We start from the raw sequence: 20090 nt of genomic DNA on the forward strand, positions 1-20090 counted from the left end.
GTTTAGGATCCAACCTGGAACCAGGGGTAGGCATGGATCCATGCCCCACATGAAACTGGAGAGGTTTTCAGATTCATGACCCTGGTTTTGGCTAATCTCTAGCTCCTCAGGCTGAGGTTGGGGTCATGTATCTGTCTCCATCACAGCCTATAGTAATACACAAGTGATTCTGACTTCAGGTGCAGAACAGGCGGCAGAAGCAGATGGACTCTCACACACACACAAAAATCATCCTATTTTCATGCAAATAGCCTTAGCAAAAAAGAATGAAGGCGGAGAGGTGCAGAAAAGATCTGGTATAGAAGCAGAGCATATTTATTCATAGGGTTACCATCAGCTACCCTTTAAGAGGCATCTATTGTGAAGGAAGAAAGAGATTAGTTAAACCTGCTACACACAAAACCTGAGTTATGCTGTCTGAATCCCACTTCTTAGTCTGAATTTAGAATCACTGGCTGATTTCCAATCCTGAATATAATGTGCCGTGTGGGCAGATACTATGTCCCTTGCAATACTATAACAACAAGGGTCTTAAAGACGGGCAGTGTCTGGAAAACACAAAATCAGGACAGAAGACAAAATCTCATTCCCTTTTTACACCTGGGATGCAAATGACCAATCTCCCATCCCTTATCACTGCTGTGGTATAGCTCATGAACAGAGTTCGCCGTTTGTACTTGCCCACAGAGATGAGACTGACAAGATCAGTGCTGTGCACCGTATATGCTTGATGAGCATGCATTATGCCCTGTCTTCTCAAGATAAGCGAGAGATCTTCTACAAACGCAACAAAGGGAAAGAGGGTCTCTACTGAAAACCTTCTACTGCAATAGTAAAGATATATATTCAGAGACAGCTTCTCCATTGTCCTGTTTATGTCAAGCATCCGGTACTTTAGAGATGCATGTTTGCAGAGGTGGTGTCTGCTCTGTCTGCAGGCAGAATGTCCCCCTGCACAATTCTAGTAAAAAAGCCATTTGAAAAGAGCACAAACAATCAAGAATTCCCCATTGACATAGGCGAGCAGAGCACTGAAGAGACCTTTTGAAGTTGCCTCCTTTGAATTTTCAAATTTCCACATCAGCCTTGGAATCATTTGCTGTTCCAAATAAATGTGGCATGAGATGGTAGCTTACATACAGATCACACATTCGAATCAAGAAGGATATTCTTGGTGTCCACATGCATCTAATGTATAAAGCCTTCCTGTTCAACGTTAGTCATTACACATTTAACACAGACACACAAATTGATATTTGTAAGACACTGAAACAATAGCTCCTCCAGACATGCCTTAATTTATATGCACACAAACATACAGTAGAGAGACAAGGATTATTATGTACTTTAGAGAGTATGTATACACGTTTTCCATTAAAGAGCTGCTGTGTATACATTTTCTACTTCACATATGGATAGCCACATGGTCCTCAAATATTGCTATATATTGTGACCACAGTTCAAATTTAGCAAGACTCAAACGGTATCTTACCTTGATTTCCTTGCTGCTCTCTCTATGCAAAATTTACACTTACTGTTACCATCAAGGCTAAATATATGCAGAGAAATGTAATTGCTCCAGCCACACAGTGTTCCTGACGTGGAGCTGCAGCTATTGCATTGTTGATTTTAGTAGATTATGTGTCTGGCTTTGCCAACCTGCTGTTTTAATGCTCCACGGGCTTTTGGCAAAACACCAACAATACTCACTGCCACAAGGGGGCTTTAACAGCTCTCGGGTGCTGTTTATCACAGCAATCCTTCTGTGCTTTTTAAAGGAAACAAAAGAGTTGTTTTTAAGTGTTTTGACTGTATTAGGGCGACAGTTGTTGGATGCAAAAGAATATTTTTTAAAAATATATCTTTGCCGATCCCCTCTATTTCACCCATGTGGACTCAGCCAGCATTTAGATTAGAAAAATTAGAATAAAAGGTATGTGCATTTTAAAGGAGGTAGCAAGCTGAGACTCTGGGACTGTTACTAGGGATGGCTAGGGGTAAAAATGATGGAGAGAGGGTATTAAGCATTAAATCATTGGGCCAGATCCTCGGCTGATGTAAATTGATGTTGACATCAATGGAGCAACACCAATTTACGAAAGCTGAAGCTCCTCCAGCCTATTCAATCTTTTTGTTTTCCTCTAGAAAGGAAGGGTTCAGCCGTTTATTAAAAAAACCTAAACCCTTCTGATTAAATTCTGAAAGCAGAGTCTCTAATACTGCACATACCCCATTGTTGGGATGTGACGGTATGATTGAAATAAAGAAAGACATGGATCGTGACTGGATTTCAAATAAAAGCCCTTAAGGGCCAAAGCCCCCACTAAAATAAATGGCAAAAATTCTACTGGCCTCTATTTGACCTATGCTTTCTAAGTCTCAGCCCAGTTTATGTTGCATCCCCTCTGCTGGCTGTCAAAATCAGGCTAATGGTGTAACCCTGTCAAGCGGTTTAATCTGGATCTATACCAAACTTGCAGAAATTTAATCAAACTGGTTTAGAAATAGATTTAGTCAAATCAGTCCAATGCCCTGGTGTGGTTGCACTTAAATCAGTTTAAAAGTGGCTAATACTGACCTAGCTTAATTCAGTTAGCAGAGCTACACTAATTTACACCAGCAAAGAATCTGGCCTTTTAGCCTACCCTCTAGTGGATGGCAGCCAGTTTAGGCAACATTCTGGATTTTGCAGAATACATAAACATCTATATATGTGGATTAGAACAATCTATATATTTATACTAAGTTTAGCACCATGGTTTATCACCAATTTATAAGATTTTTTTAAAATATTATCAAGTGTTAGACCTTAAGACCTGTGAACATTACAGTGTTTGTGCATGGATACACACACACCACACACCAGATTGTTAGATGTATTGTTACCAAAGTGCCTAGGAGCCCTATGCATTGACTAGAGTGGCCAACTTTCTAATCGCACAAAACGGAATACCTTGCCCCGCCCCCTTCTCCAAGGCCCCGCCCCTTCTCTGAGGCCCTGCCCCCACTCACTCCATCCCTCCCTTCCTCCATCACTTACTCTCCCCCACCCTCACTCACTTTCAGTGAGCTGGGGCAGGGGGTTGGGGTGTGGGAGAGGGTGAGGGCTCCGGCTGGGGGTGCAGGTTCTGGGGATGAGGGGTTTGCGGTGCAGGAGGGGGCTCAGGGCTGGGGCAGGGGGTTGGGGTGTGGGCTCCAGGAGGGAGTTTGGGTATGGGAGGGGGCTCAGGGCTGTGGTAGGAGTGTGGAGTGTAGGCTCTGGGAGAGAGTTAAGGTGCGGGAGAGGGTGCTGACCTGAAGCAGGGGGTGGGGGTTCAGGCTCCAGGCAATTGGCACTTACCTCAGGTAGCTCCGGGTCGGCAAAAAGTGCAGCAGGGCTAAGGCAGGCTCCCTGCCTACCTTGGCTCCGCGCGGCTCCCAGAAGCAGCCAGCATGTCCAGCTCCTAGGCAGAGGGGTGTCCAGGCAGCTCGGCATGGAGTGCACTGCCCACGCCCGCAGGCACTGCCCCTACAGTTCCCATTGGCTGTGGTTCCCAGCCAATAGGAGCTGTAGAGCCAGCACTCGGGACAGAGGCAGCGTGCGGAGCCTCCCTGGCTGCCCGAGCACCCAGGGGGTGCAGGGACATGCTGGCTGCTTCCAGGAGCCGTGTGGAGCCTGCCTTAGCCCTGCTGCGCCACTGACCAGACTTTTAATGGCCCAGTCAGCGGTGCTGACTGGAGCTGCCAGGGTCCCTTTTCAACTGGACTTTCCGGTTGAAAGCCGGATGCCTGGCAGCCCTACCATGGACCAGGAGCCATTGTGCTAGGCACTGTACAAACAGACAGTCCCTGCCCCAAGGAGTTTACAATCTAGGTAGTTAAATGGCTTGTTCCTATGCAACACTAGTGTGGAAAGGCCAATGTGAACACAAAAAAATCCAGACTCAGAAAGCCTATCAGGAACTAGCACATTAATTTGTGATACAGCGCAAACCCAATCTAGAACACATACACTCTAAGGCCTGATTCAGCAATGAACACCAGCATGTGCCTAATGCAGAGCATCTGAGTAGTCCCACTGAAGTCAAGTTTCAAATTTTCTAAAAGACCTAAGTGACTTAGGATCCTAAGTCCCATGTTCAGAAGTGACTCAGGCACTTTAGAGCCTAAATCTCTCTGAAAGTCAATAGGAGTTAGAACCTAAGCCTCCTAAGTGCATTTGAAAATTTTACCCTATGGGACTACTTGAATGCTTATCGTCCCTGCTGAATTAGCTTTTGAGATTCAGACATCTGCCCACTAGGAACTGGACTGTGTCCCCAACTCTGTTTCACCTAGTCCCCAAACAGGCACTGGATGGTAACTACTTCCTGTCACGACTGGCAGGGGCCCCAGTTGAAATGGTGACCTACAGAGGAAAAGCTTGTGTGTGCCACTCCAATTCCTCAGTCAAATTTGCCCCTTTTCTTTTGCATTTAATGTATTTCAAGGCCTCTATAAATCAGACTCTGGATAAAATTAATATCGGACCAAACAGTTTAGAGCTATGTAATATATTTACATATAAATGTAAAACATTTCAGACTATGGTATTTGCCATGTGATTATATAATGTCATCTCGTTCTGCAGTTGTATTGGTTTCACGTTCATTGTACGTCTCCAGACAAAGACACAGCATGCCTAGAGAGAGTTCTGCGTAAAGAAACTGTCAGCTCAAGTTAGGTGAAACAGACAAAGACTACATAGAGAAGCAAGAAGTTAACAATTTTTAAAAATAGAAACACTTGGTTTTACACAGTGCCCCAATAACCTGGAGCGAGAAAGGCCACTGGGACAATAAACTAATACAAAATGTTGTGTGTACTTGAATATTAAGGATTTGGAAAGCAAATAGGATCTCAGCATGGCTGGTGAGATAAAGCGCATTGTTTCTAAATCATCTTACATATTTCTTCCAGTTATTCTTTTTGTTCCAGTTATTGTGCACTGCTCTGCACCCTGGATAGTTATCGACAGCTGTGAAAATTAGGCCTAAACTGCTACCAAACCAGAATTCTCCCATTACTCACTCATACAGGTGGCAGCTTTTTATAGCCATTTTGCACAGGTGGAAGTGAACACAGCACAAGGCACTGGAGAAATCAGGCCTCAGCCAGCTTTTCCATCGCAGCTGTAGTGGACAACTGACTCAGCTAGTCTGTCTATGCTTATTTATCCTTCAGTAGCACCCCAAGACCCCAACCCGGATAGAGGCCTCATTAATCTAGAAACTGTACACACCCTGCCCCAAAGAGCTTACAATCTAAATAGACCAGATACCATTAGCAACACCATGAACACCACTGAGAGCAGCAAAAAAGGGAAAACAGGTCTGATTCCCCTCTCGTGACAGCTTTATTTTGGGAAGCTCCATTCACTTAACAGGGTTATACCTGATTTACACCAATTTGAGAGCAGAGTAAGCCTCAGTGTGAGTATACACAGTTTTGTAAGGCAACTTTCTGTCTCAGGATTCCAGATTCTGTGGTTTATAATTCTGTTCTACCTTTGTCAGCGACTGCTCTAAGCAACAGCTGGTCTTTTGTGTGTTCATTATGGTGGGTTTCATTTTATTTTGTTTACATGCCTCTTAGGTTGGGATCCACATCATATTTTGTCCCCTTTTCTCTTCTATCCTTACCCGAAAATACCAGGAACTAGATAACTCTGAAAGCGTGTGGCACACTCTTTCCAAATGAAGAAGAGGCTGTATACACAGGAGAACATAAATACGTATCTGTGCATGAAATTCAGATAACATGGGGAGTTTGCTGGCCTTAATTGCTATTGAAAGCCTCCTGGGTTTGTGGAAGTTTCGCTTAAGCTAAATTCGATGTGGTGTATTGATTTCATTTCCATTAGCTTATTTTCAGAGATGTCGTGTGCACCATCCAAACTCTTACCTCAGAGTCCGCATTGCTCTACCCTTGCCACTAGCAGTGATGCTGGATCCTCCTACTTCAAAAGGCGTCAATCCCCAGAAGACCTCTACCACACGGATTGGCTGGAGCATGATGTAGTCATTCCTAGGAGTACTGCCTCTAGATTTGGTGGGCCGGATCCTCAGGGGATGTAAACTGGTGTAGAGCCATCAAGGTCAGGGGCGGTATGCCAGTTTACATGAGCTGAAGATGTGGTCTGAATTTCCAGGCAGAACATTACTACACAAGGGGCTACTTGGGTGCTGGTGGAAGCAGAAGAATTTGAAACGTTTCTATAACCAGGTGATGTGAAATCCATAAGCAACAATATCCATGTTCTTGTCGCCAGATGGCCAAGATGGCTTTTCTTGAACAGGACCATTAAGTGAATTTATACAGCTGTATTAAGCATACCTGCTATTAATCCTTCGGCCAAATTGTACCTCCTCTTGTCAGGACTGGGTCAATGATCATTATGCAAAGAAAGGAATGGCAACATAGAGGCTGTGGTATTATTAAAGTGACACATGATCGCTGTGACAGCCTGAAACTCCTTATAGCATCATGCGATTGGGATGCCACTTGAGGCACCAAAAATGTTCTTTAATTGAAGCCCTGTAAACATCACACTGTGACCAACAGCAGTTATTATGCAGAAGAAGTGTCACTGCACAGAGATACGTGTGATTGTCAGCTCTTCATGACTGCTTTTTCCATCAAAGGAAAATCAAGCCCTGTCAGGACTCCAGGGTGTCTGGAAATTGCAAAGAGCCTTGCTATGAAGGGAGATAAAAAACCCTGCAATGCAATATTCAGAAGTGGCCATTACCTTGTCACCATGAATGTATCCCATCGCCTCGATAATGCAAAGTGACATAATTTGCACCCCAATCAGAAAGTACATTGCAGGCTCCACAAAGAGAGATGGGCAGGAGTCACTGAAATACGATCAGCAGGCTGACAGACTGATTTTCTGGAAGAGAGGCCTTCCTCGCTACTTCCTTTGCAGGCTGAGAGAAGAGCTCAGCCACTGAAGTAGCATTGGAAGTCTGGGGGAGGGACAAGTATTCTCCTTCTCATCCGTGCATTGATGTGCTGAGGTAACAAGCAGGGTATTCATTTAGGGTGGGTGACGTGTCTTGGCAGGGCCTAGTCCTCATGCTGTCTCTCTGCAAAGGGGTGGATTCCACCATTAGTTTTTAGTTACTGAGATAGACCTGAGTCACAAAGTCTGGATCCAGCTCAGAGCTTCCCCAGAATTCAGGGGGAGTTGTGAACAGTGGGTTTTGGTTCGGTTCCAACATGGTTTTATTTACCATCAATGACTAACTCTTCCTCTGACAAACATGACACATTATTGCCCATTTGGCTTACTGTTCTGTTACTTATTCCTATTCGCTTGTTCCCTATATGATTTTATAACATTTGGGGGATGCAGAACCTTTTAGAACAGGAAGGGCCCAGAAGCGGTGGCCAGAAGAAGCCAGGAGGACAAAGCACTAGAAAAATATGCCATCGTGAGCAATGCTACACTTGTTCCTGAGATAGGGATGACAAGACATTTTCACCTCTAACTTCTTGGATTCTATTGTAGGATTTAATCTCTCTTGCTCCCAGCGTGTTTTGCTCAGGGTCATCCCTTATACAAACACAGACAAAGCCTCTGCTTCACATTACCCAGAGAAAGTCTCGATTTAATAATGAGGAATTTACTGATGGTCATCACATTTCTGATGGACGTTCTGGCCCATTCATGTATCCTCATAAGGCTTTCAAACAAACACTTTGTTTAAGTAACAGACTTGATTCTGTACTATTAACATATTATGAATGAATTGCAGCTATAGAAATGAAAGTGGATCTAAATGATGTTACCATGCTTCTAGATTCTACATAGGCTTGTCCTGGCAGTGACTGGTCTTCTATGTGTTTCTATAGCATCGAGCACAATGAGGCCTGATCCTGGTAGGCATCATTGGTCCCTACTTCTATACAAATAATACACACTACAAACCTGCAGCAAGCTTAATTTTAATTTGACCTGGTGTCAAATGGGAATAGTAATGCTTAACCATCTCTGTAAAGTGTTTTGAGGTCTACATGTGATGAGGGTTACAAGTGTTAGCTATTATTGTGCTCTGGCTATTTTGGTTAGACAATCGGAGACCCAGTCCATCAAGACTATCTTAACACATTCAAACTACTCCTGAACCAAAGCAGCAAAGTGGCACTACGCTTTCAGCAGGAAATGAATTGGGATCTCCTAACAGCCACCAGCTAATCTTTCAGAGTTGTATCGATTAGAGCCCTGCTTTGAAATGTGATTATGTCGCTAGTCATGGGAAAAGGCACGTCATTCCACCCCAGAGGCATGGTGTGCCACGCATGCAGCGCCCAGCCCAGCAGACATGCTAAATGTGTCCATGTCTAAAACTGCAGCAATAAGAAGCATTTCTACCCTCATATGTACTCATATCTAGATCTTTCCTTGTCAGCTCTCAGAGCGGCTCTGATTTACATCAGGCCATAGACTGCACCCGTGGCAGCATCAGGACTAGAACTTGGTTTTCCAGACTCCTCATCCTGCACTCTGATGCCTAGCACATGCTGCATCTCCACTCTCAATAATCTCCAAAGGCCGACTGGAAAACAAAATATGGTCTCTGCTACAGCGGTTGGGTGCAATTAGATACAGAGATGTAGCAGTGCGTTAAGAAACAGGCCAGCAAAGACCAAAAATAAACATGGAGACAGTTCCTCAGAGGAAACACTAAACCGAGGAAATTAAAACTTCATCACAGAGTACATGATATACAGTGTGACTTTGAAGCAGGATTTGAATTGGGGGTACACAAGCATGGATCCAACACACCAGCATTGCTCCCAAACTGCCTTCTTATTCTCCAGAGTCTCAGCTTTCATTTTAAAAGAGGTGAGTCTCTAGATGCCATGGAAGAAACCTTGGAAAACATAAACCAATTGCAACCAATCCAGGGGCAACGCTCTGAGTTTGCAGGGAACCTGATGCAACAGCTCTGAGGTTCGCATTTCTCTATTCATTTCCACGGGTGCTAATTCTGATGACGATATTTTAAAGGTCAACATTGCTAACTATTTCATTGCTCAAGCATGTAAGACGGGAGACAGTGTATTGTCCTATGAAGACCTACACAGTCGATTGTGGGTGACTGCAAATTTTGGTGTGGGTGGACCTGGACGATATCGTATTTTTTCCCCAGTCAAGAAAGAGCCAAGCAGAAGGAGCCAAGCAAGGGATCGGAGCCCCACCAAGAAGAAACAGAACCCAGAGAGCATCCAAGATCATATATGAGCAGCTCCACAATCTGCTGAGGGCAGCAGCTCATTACTGGCATCTTGAGCCGGCAGAGCTTATTTTGTGGGTGGAGTCGGGAGATTAAGGGATGCATCGAACATTGTGTGCTGAGTTGTTGAACCCCTGCTTCAGAGACACTGACTTTGGCGGTCTCCAATGCACTCCATTAACCATCATTATGTTGTTCATCACATCACATCTCGTCACACAATGTTCGATGCATCCCTTAATCTCTCAACCAATCAGGTTGAAGCCCTGCTTCAGAGACACTGGCTTCAGCGGTCTCCAATGCACTCCATTAACCATCATTATGTTGTTCATCACATCGCATCTCGTCACACAACTCAGCACACAACGTTCGATGCATCACTTAATCTGGCCACTGACTATCCACATATTTTATTTCATTTTTTCCAAGTAACTTCCCCACCCACTGGGAAAATCAAATAATCAACTGGAATTAACGTTAACCATACTGAACATTAATTATGGATTACATTTCTTGCACTTAAGTTCTGCATTCAGCAGGGTAACAATGCATCAACAGCAAGCTTAATGCAAGCAGGGGTGGTGATTTGCAAAGATCAGTTAAAATTAACAGGTAGCTTGGTAATTTAAATAAAATAAACGCTCTTTGCCAACTGCAGAGGGGCAATTACAAAGTCCTTCTGGATGGTCCCTTGCTGAGAAATCACCATTTGAAGAAAACATTTGTCAGATGAATGACATGTGTTCAAATTCACGTCTGCTCTTAAAACAATAAGGGAAACTATTATGGCTTATAGCACACACAAAAGCGAGACGCTCGAGCAGTCTTCTTGTTGCTAAGACTTGGGACAGAATTTTTAAAAGAGGTCGGCTCACTAGGTGCTGGTCTCTTTTGAAAATCTGGCCCCAACTGGGGGTCCTGAGCATTTTGGGGGGAGATTTTCAAAGGTGCAAAGGGCACCCAAAGTCAGTGGGAATTGAGGGCTACACTCGGCCTTTGAAAAGCTCCCTCTTGAAAATCTGGCTCCGAGGTCTTTGCGCAAATTTGGCCCTTAGTTCTAAATCCTGCCTGCTCTCCACATCATCATATCCTCACTGTGGTATTTTCTTTCTCCACGGGGCAGTGGGTGGGGGGGAAGAGATACTGGTATAACAGGCCTGATTTTGCTCTCACTTCACTCCTGAGACTTCCTGCTGAGTGACACACATGTAACCAAGATCAAAACGATGCCCAACGTGTCTGGTCCTGGGCCGTAGCGCTACATCTGAAAGTTCTACCAAAGCAGAACAAAACCACACCACACAGGGAGAAATTCACCAGCGCATAGCACAAGGGCTAGCACAAAGGCTATGCCCCAAGACCCAGTGGCGCTTATCTCGAGGGCTTACATGGGGCTTGTGCTGGCTCTTTGCATGGGCTGAATTTTACCCTTCATTATAGTTCTCTCATCCCCAGTTAGAAAAGGTTCTCTCTCTCTGAACATCTAGCTCCATTAAATTCTCTTTGTTTCCAGCTCCTCTTTGCCTGTCTTGATATTTCTGTTCATGTGAATCTGTGCAGGTAAATACTTCAGAACTCTTAAGGGTGCCTGGAGCAAAACTGCTCCTGAAATAAAAGAGGAAAAGCTTTTAGATGTGTATCTGTGCAGAGATGTTCTTCAAGGCTCTTGAAAAGCAGGGAAATAGGTACTGTGTTATGTGTTGCTTCTGGCCCACAAGATTTGTATGTTAATTGGTGTTTTATCACAAAACACTCAATTTAAAATGACAGCCATGCATATGCATTGCAGGCAAAGAAAGCTATAGCGCCCTTCAGATCGGTGGCTCAGAGATGTATTTTCAGTGAGCTTTGAAGGAAAGAATGTAGGCGCTGAATGAAATCTCTGTATTGGAACAAAAATATTCTTCAGATATTTTATGTATACTCAACAGTTCAGTCTATGCGATATGCAGCTTGCTGCTTCTGTTTCATTTTCAATATATGCCTCAAGTGTACAAAAATCATGAGTCAGGTCCCAAAAAAATTTGGGATTGGCTTAAAATCATTAAACTTAATAATCTGGAAGTTCTTTTTCTTTAATTTCTGGCTTTTAGCCTTTAGGGTGCACTTGCATTGTGTTTTCAAGCTTTTCCCTGCAACCATAAGGACCAGAAACCTACTTTTAAAAAAAGAAAGAAAGAAAGAAAGCTGAGATTCTCATGTATTCACATGACTCCAGGAGCTGGGACTTTAAGAAACAAACCAGATATCATGATGAGACTTAAAAGAAAGTCCTGAGCACTGGCAAAACTGTGTACATGTAGTAGAGCCGGTTAAACTGCTTGTGGGTGGAATTTTCAAAAGTGCTGAGGCAATTCTCAATGGGATTTGTGCGCCTAAGTCACTTAACGGCTTTTGAACATCCTACACATTATGAATAGCAGGCCAAGCACTCTGTTAAAATAACTCCCTTGACTTCAAGACAGTTCCACCAGCGGAGACTTTGACCCAATATTTATTGCAGCTGGCTGCATCTCTGTTCTTGGACAGACTGTAAAACTGATTAAGAACTTCGGCTGGGATTTTCAGATGAAATCCCCATGGGGATCCTAGCAACCTGAGGCTCTTTCGTAAATTCCAGCCTTAGTCTAGAGAGTTACACAAAGTTACTTCAGCAGACAATCTAGCCTTCAAAGTTCAGTTGTTGCAGGTCACTTTTGCGCATTCCAGAATCTGGCGTGATTTGGATTGAGGGTCTATTTATCTGAACACCCGCAGTAATAAGACTGTGGGATTCTCAGAGGGAAAGTGCTAGAGAAGTGCAGAGTGCTTCACAAATAAATATTTAGTCAGTCCCTCTGTGAGGTAAGGGAGCGTTTTTAACATCAGATGAAGACACTCAGGAACAAAGAGATAAAGGACTGATTCTCCATTACTTTGCCCCATGGGTCATCACTCTCACACCTGTGCTTTGTGGGAGCAGAACAACTAGCACCTGAATGAGTGGAGAATTTTGATTTAATAGTGTCTTACTAGGGCTTATACAGGATGTCTGTGGCAGACAGGAATAGAACCTGGATTTCCCATCTCTGATTCCAGGGATTTACCTGCAAGAAAAGATTTCCTCCCGGAGAAACAGTTCCGCTTTTGACTCAAGCTCCCACACTTCTTGGGCCCTCATCTCCTCTCCCAACTAGCTTGGGCTTCAGTGTAGTTACGTCTGATTTATGCTACCGTGAGCAACATCTGTATCTGCTTTTCCTTCATTATTCGGGATCCCAACTTGTAAAATTTGTCTAGCCCCCAAAAGCAAGTATGAAAAATAGCACATCCCCACTGCCATGAAGGATTTTTACTTCCGTCAGCAGCAATTACTCTGAGTCACGCAGGCCTCCCATCTCAAGGCCATTTGTCTTGGCTGCTACGTCCAGCAATGCAACTGGAACCCAAGCAGACAAACTGTCATTTGAGCAGATGGGCCTCTAACCCAAATCGGCCACAACGACAACGTATGAGCGTCTAACGTGTTTGCTGAGCGCAAGACTCCTGGGCCCGGGTGTTAGAACAGCCATCTGTGAGGAGTGAGGGGTTTTCATAGCTGTGCTGTTCGCTGCTACTTGGGGCTAACTGATCATTGCTTGCCTTGGTGTACAAAAAACAAGGACCTGGTTCTCATTCCAGCACCGCAAAGGAGCCTTTAAAGTGGGCGTAAGTTACATTTACACTCACCTGAGGCCCCTGTACACTACCAGAGCAGTGTAAAGAGGTTTGAGTGTAGCTGAGGATCAGGACCCGAGCGCGGTCTCTACTGGCACCATTTTATGCGTGGCTATTGTATTGCGTTCAGCTTTTTTCTTACAACCTGTAACCCACAAAACATTTCGGGCAAAATCCTGTGCAATGAGGAGAAGCAGGGATGCTGATTTCCAATGTAACTCCATTTCCAGTGTAACCTTTGCATCCGCTACAGAAGGATCCTTGCCAACCAGGGGCAGGTTGCTTATGGTAAGGCGAAAGGAGGGGCAGCTAGTGGGCACTTTTCTTCTCCTTGAAGGAGCAGCAGCGTGAACCCTCAGAGCTTCCATCAGGCTTGGGGAGATCAGCTCATAACACCCCGTTACGGGAGGGCCAGAGATTAGAAAGATTTCACCGAATGCCCTTTCCCCCCGGGCGCAGGTGCAACTGCTCCTTTTTGAGTGCTTATGAAAGAACATTTTCTGTCTGTCAGTTTGCTTACCTGCTTGGTGATGCCAGATCAGCTCGGCTGACAATATGATGCTGGTACGGGGAGTACAGCCACTGGAAAGCCGTCAGTGTTCTCTCCTCAATCCGAAAGCGGCCTTCCTTGACGTACCTATAAATAACACACAATGAGAATTACACTGAACTGAAATATTTATTAGGGAAGAGCTGTCAAGCCAAAGAGAGAGGGAGACACACGCTCAAAAGAATGGCTGGCTCAGGGAAACGGCGGAGAGTTGCAAGGTCAAATAGAAATGTAATCACTGGAATTACAGTGGAATCCTCCTTGCGTGGCCCTTGTCTGTTTATAAATGGGGACCAGCAAGGGCATCTTGCCACACTTACAGTGCTGTTTGTGCCGGGCCACCACATTAGGCAGCCTAAGAAGGCACCTCCAGGAGAGTGCTGAGTGTTTTCTCCACCAAGTGCCATCAGTGGAACAAGCTCCTGGCTCAGCAGTGGAAGAGACAAGCCCAATATTTTGCATAGCCACAGGGCCTTGGATCTCAGAACAACTGCAATTCAACCTGCTGGCGCCCCTGTGAGACAGACAGGCATTACTGACCCTCTTTTACAGGTGGAGGGAGAGAAAGGCACCAGGAAGTTACAGAAATTGCCCAAAGCCCCATAGATAAGGGGTGGAACAGTGGCTCAACCCCCGAATTCATGACTAAAGATATGTCCGGGTGTGTGATTATAGCCCGCACTGACACACCCCGAGCTAGCTTTAATCTCACTAGCTTGCGTCACAGAATGGCCAAGACGGAGTTTCATCACGGGCTAGTCCCCGGGGTTACAGGCGGGTTTCTGCAGACTGCGCTAAAGCTTGCACTGCTGTGGTTTCACCGCTCCAAGACCCAACCTAGCAAGATTAACGCTAGCTCATGCTGCATCAGCTCGAGTTGTAATCACAGCCAGCCGCTGCAGTATAGCTGCCCTATAAGAGTGTGAAATTCTGAGCCACGGCCAGGAGAAGCCAGGCCTGAAAGCGAACCTTGTCCCTATATATGGGCTACTACAGAGCTAGGGTGAGAACCTGATCCCACTGAAATCAGTGGGAGTTTTGGCATTGAATTCAAAGGGGCCAGGATTTATCCATGGAGCTGGGATTTCTGGCTTCTGTTCATGGCTTTGTACCTGATTCTCAGTTAGAGGAAGGCCCCTTTAGACAGGGCAGGCCTTAAAGTAAGTGCAAATGTAATTTATACGCCCCGGTGCAAGGAGGCTTTACCGTAAACAGAAATCAGGCCCTCTGTGACTAACTCACTCTGAGACCTCAGGCAAGTCAGTCAACCATGGAGTGCCTCACTCTCCCCATGTATGTAATGGGGGTAATCATAATTCTCTGCCAAGGATACTGAAGTGATGGATCCTGGGTGGGCCAACGCTGCAGAAGAGCAAAGTGTTTGATAGTAAATAAAGATACTTCTATCTGGCACAGTACGCCACCTGGAAAATTGAAACAAGACAGAGCAAGTTGTTTGCATTTCCATAGCATCCTACAGTCACCTGAAATCACGGGTCTTTCAGGGAACTGCTAGGATGAGCTCCTATGGATGAAGAAGAACTATCAGCGCCCTCTAGTGGCACTCAGTGCTCCCTGGCTGCAATAAAAATCCATGACTTAAATACAAATCAAATTTTCAGAAGCATCCCTCAATCTTGGATGCCTCCATTTCTAGTTTAAACATCTTGGGCCTGATTTTTAGAGGTGCTGGACACCCGCAGCTCCCACTGACTCCATCTGAGATTCAAATGATCACATGGAGGCTTTTTTTAGTGCAGGGTTATTATTATTTATTATTTGTCTAATACCTCCCAGACGCTCCTAACCCGTGCTAGGCATTGTACATGTGGCAATTGACAGTTCCTGACCCAAAGAGCTTACAGATGACAATCTAAGCAGACAGACAAAGGGAGGGAGGGGGCACAGAGCGGGGAAGTGACAAGTCCAAGATCAGACAGCATGTCAAAGCCAAGAATCGCGCTCCCCTGAGCCCTAGTCCAGGGTCCTATCCACTAGACATAGAATATCAGGGTTGGAAGGGACCTCAGGAGGTCATCTAGGCCAACCCCCTGCTCAAAGCAGGACCAATCCCCAACTAAATCAGCCCAGCCAGGGCTTTGTCAAGCGTGACCTTAAAAACCTGACAGTGACATTTGATCGTAGCTGAATCCCTGCTGCCCAGAAAGTTCCTCTTCTCAAACTGCCCTTTCAGAACAACCTGATGTAGGGTCTGTTTGTTTGAAGCAGAGAACTTTAAGGCCATTCTGAGGCTAGGGAATGTAGGATTTGCCATAGCCGATCAGACAGTTGGTCCATCAGAACTAGTATCTTGCCTCCAGCAGGTCCACGATGCTTCAGAGGATGCAGAAAAACATAATGCACCCAGTCATTTCTTCAGTGCGACGCATGGGCAGGGGCGGGGAGTTATGATTATAAAGTTGTATTTTCAAACTTAGCTGTTCACACGGTGCAGCTCCTTAAGTGGTTTACAGTCCCGTCCTCCCTTCAACCCTCCCCAAAGTGTTTGGTTTCAATGCTGAACACCAAGGGCCTGATTCTGGTGTACTTCCATTTCAGGGCAGTTGCTACAGACGAAATCATCTGCTCTCTCTAAAGCCTTGCTGTAGCAGACAGGGTGATTTCTGAATATCAATGATTTATAACAGTCGTCCTGAACCCCATGAAAATTATTGGAGCAGCTCAGGATTCGGGCTAGTTAGTTTCTTTGCTGTCCAGACTGTTTGTACAGGTCCTAGCTAATTTAGTGGCACTATGGGCCAGATTCTTAGCTGATGTAAATCAGCATTTACAGTGGCTACAGCCAGTGCTGGCTCCAGCTTTTTTGCCACCTAGAGCGGCAGGGAAAAAAAAGAAGAACCACCCGATCAAGCTGCCGTTGAAGTGCCGCCGATGGGCAAGACAGCGAGTGAAGTGCCCGCTGCCGAATTCCCGCCAATCTGGAGCAGGCCGATTGAGCTACCGCCGAAGTGCCACCTCCGCCGCCGATCAGAACGTGCTGCCCCAACAATGGACGCACTGCCGCCCCTGGCACCTCCTTCCTTCGCTGGTGCCTGGAACCGGCCCTGGCTATGGCTACAGCCCTATGGCTTGGAGTGACATATGCTGCTTAAAGGAATTTCTTTGCACCAGCACCCTGTATAAACGGCTCTTTAAAAAGGAGTGTGTCCTGGTGTTTGACTACACGTAAGCTCTATTCTTGCCATTGATTTACTCTTTTATCCCCCTGTAAATATGCACAGATTTTATGGTCAGAATATGTACCAAAAGACACATAAGATAAATATACACCTCTACCCCGATATAACACTGTCCTTGGGAGCCAAAAAATCTTACCGCGTTATAGGTGAAACCACGTTATATCGAACTTGCTTTGATCCGCCAGAGTGCGCAGCCCCGCCCCCCCCTTCCTCCGGAGCACTGCTTTACCGCGTTATATCCGAATTTGTGTTATATCGGGTCGCGTTATATCGGGTATATAGAGGTGTATATCTACAGTACACACTGACTCTGCAGCCAGTGATGGAGAATGGCTATCTTTACATTCCACCAGTGTCCTTCATCTATGTATCTCAAAGCATTTTACAAACATTAGTTAGTTAAGCCTCGGTGTTTTCCAGCAGCTGAGCATTACCAGCTCCTCAGCTGGCGTAAATCAGCAGAACTCTTTCAGCTTCAGTGGAGCGCCACCGATTTACAGCAGCTGACGATCTGGCTCATTATAGCTATATCAGTCCTCTGGGGCACAGAAAGGTTAGGTGACTTGTCCAAAGTAATTCCACAGGTCATGGACAGAGCCAGGAATAGAACCCAGGAGTCCCAAACTCATCCTAATATCAAATCACAGGAGTCACACACCAATGTAACACCATTGGCTTCAGAGGAGTTAATCCTGGTTTATACCCCTGTAAGAAAGATCAGAAGCAACCTCTACCCACTTTCTAAAGCGCTAGAGCATCTGCTTTCTAATAAGACGTTAACTCATGTGCCCAAGGAATTAGTATCCACCAAAAATTTGGTGCCTCATTCTGATCTCACTTACATGGATGTAAATCACGACCATTTCCACCGAAGTCATTAAACCAGGTGTATGGGATAAAAAAAAAATCAGGCCCTTTGGTTCTATCCAATTGCATCTTGGAAAAGAAACCACATGTTTGGCAGCAGGGTCTACATTTATTTGAGAAACAGTTCTGTGATCTTGTTTCGTTTTCCAGTATAACGAAAACACGTTTTAGAATCTTTCCACAAGTCTATGCAGGGCTGGATTTGCAACTGCTCAGCAAGGGCTTTTGCCACCAATTTCCTAACAAATGTTAATCTAAGTCTAGATCAGGACAGAATATAAATGCCAAATTGGTCTCACCTGCCAATCAGTGGCCCATCCCTTCCAAAGACACAGATGAGGGGCCCACTCCTACATCCCTTGCACACCCAAAACTCCCAAGGAAGGGCCAGATTTTGCTGTCCATTACATCAGTGTAACTCTGAAATAACACCATTAATTTCTCTATGGCCTAGGCCAAATCCTTCCCTGGTTTAAAATCAGCAGAGTTCTACTGATTCCAGTTTGCACCAGTGGAGAATCTCGTCCATCGCTTTCTTCCAAATTTACATCTACGCAACGGAGAGTATAATCTGGTTTCTGAATGGGAGATGTGTGCGTGCAAGGAAGGCAGGACTGGGCCCTAGATTAGGAAAATAGACATTTGGGTTTGTTTATGGAAACCTAAAGTTGATTCCAAGCCTGAATATATATTATCCATACTCTGAGTTCACCTTTTCCACCTCAAACAGGTAACATTATTGAACTGTTCTCTCTTCACTTATAATAAACTTTGCACTTCTGATCCATTTAACACAAGGATCTCAGCATCCTTTACAGCTCACACAGCTCCTATAATAATTATTTTTAGCAGTTTTACATATAAAATCTGAGGCACAAAGAGTAAGATTTCCAAAGCAGTCAAGGGGATTTAGACACATCTCATCCATTAAAATTAAAACGGATGGAAGATATGTGCCAAAATCCTCTCCATTGCTTTGAAAATCATAACCAAGTGATTGCCCAAGGTCACAGAGTAAGTCAGTGGAAAGCTGTGAATAGACCCCAGAAGTCCTGACTCCCAGTCTCAGAAGCACTGTGCTGCCTTACACATTTGATACCACTTCAGTAAAAGGGACACAAGAAACAAATCCCCCACTTGCAAAGCAACTCCTCCCCGGCCCTGCTGTACTGGTTTGTAGCAGGTAGTTTCCATTTCCCTTATGTTTTGCTCTGACCAGCCCATGCATCAACTCTGTCCTCAGTTGTCTTATTGTCTCCAAGGCCAGGCTAATGTCCCTGAAACGTTATTCAGGATGTGAGTCCAGATGTTGAAGCTTCTTTAATAATGTTCGAGTGATGAATCATGGGTTATTATTGCAATTAAAGTTGTGCATGTTCTTTAATGCCTGGGCAAAATATCTGTAATTACAATTGTTCCCTTCTTTTAGGAAAAAAATCTGCTGTCTAGCTTGCTCCAGATAATCAGCGGCACTTAATATGCCCTCATTTGAATATGAAATTTCATCACCGAGTGTAATTATTAAAGCATCTGTAGAGCCGAGGGGGGCTGGAGGTGTCCATATTCATTTGGAAGAGTGGAAATCGTAGCTAACGCTAATGTCTCACATCTCTCTCCCAACAGGCAGCGTGTACATAGCACTCAGCTGACATGGGCTAAGTTCACTCTTCAGGGACAAACTCAGGCCCCAGCTCTGCAAACACACAGGCGTGAGTAACTTGATGCCTGGGAGTATGCAGTTAGAGGCTGGAATGCTAATGCTGATCAACAACATAATCATTAACCAGAGCTCTGGGGAGACACAGTAAAATGCTGACGTGGAGCTCGATCGTGCAGTCAGGCACCTGCCTGTAGTGGGAGGTGGTGCAGATCCTCCCCATCAGTGTGCCATCTATCCAGGATACCTATCAGACTTGTACTGTATCATCTTGTAGACGGGCCGACTCACCCCTGCGGCGCCTCCTACTGGTCGTCCTCGGGAATTAGCTCCGTTCCAGCTCTGGAGCGCCCTCTGCAGGCCGGTGATCCACCTGTCCTCTGGCCCCCATGTCCCTCCCTGGACCCGGTGCCCTTTTACATGGGGGGCTGCCCCCGGCAGTAACCCCTTTTTCTCAGGGTCTCCCCTCCTCAGGGAACCCCCACCCACTATCCCCACCTTGCCTCAGTATTGGCTACTGCCAGTCATTGTCTAGCCCCACGTCCTGGGGCAGACTGCAGTATCAGCCGACTCATCACTGGCAAGGAGGGTTTGGACCTGCTGCTTTGGCCTACCCCTGGGCCGCCCTCTGCAACCCCTAGTACCTGTTGGCTCTTCGCTAGGCGGCAGCCTGGGGCTTTCCAGGCTGGAGTTCCCCAGCTCCTCAGCCTGTCCCCAGCCCTGCTCCCCTCAGGTACTTTGTCTGTAGCTCCCTGCAGCCAGGCCCTTCTCCCTCTACAGCCAGAGGGAAACTGTTTTGGCTTCTGGCTTACAGCCTCTTTTATAGGGCCCAGCTGCAGCCACTTCCCAATCAGCCC

General features: G+C 45.5%; 1 protein-coding gene across 1 annotated transcript in view; it reads right to left on the reverse strand.

The window, feature by feature from the left end:
- The window catches only part of RAP1GAP2 (RAP1 GTPase activating protein 2), a 299431-nt gene that overhangs the window by 225433 nt on the left and 53908 nt on the right, over nt 1-20090 (reverse strand). The window contains exon 2 of the mRNA XM_044993837.1: nt 13480-13596. The gene's annotated coding sequence lies outside the window, so the exon portion shown is untranslated. The remainder of the gene's footprint in view (nt 1-13479; nt 13597-20090) is intronic.

The sequence above is a fragment of the Mauremys mutica genome, chromosome 19 (assembly GCF_020497125.1).
Source record: "Mauremys mutica isolate MM-2020 ecotype Southern chromosome 19, ASM2049712v1, whole genome shotgun sequence".
Lineage (NCBI taxonomy): Eukaryota > Metazoa > Chordata > Testudines > Geoemydidae > Mauremys > Mauremys mutica.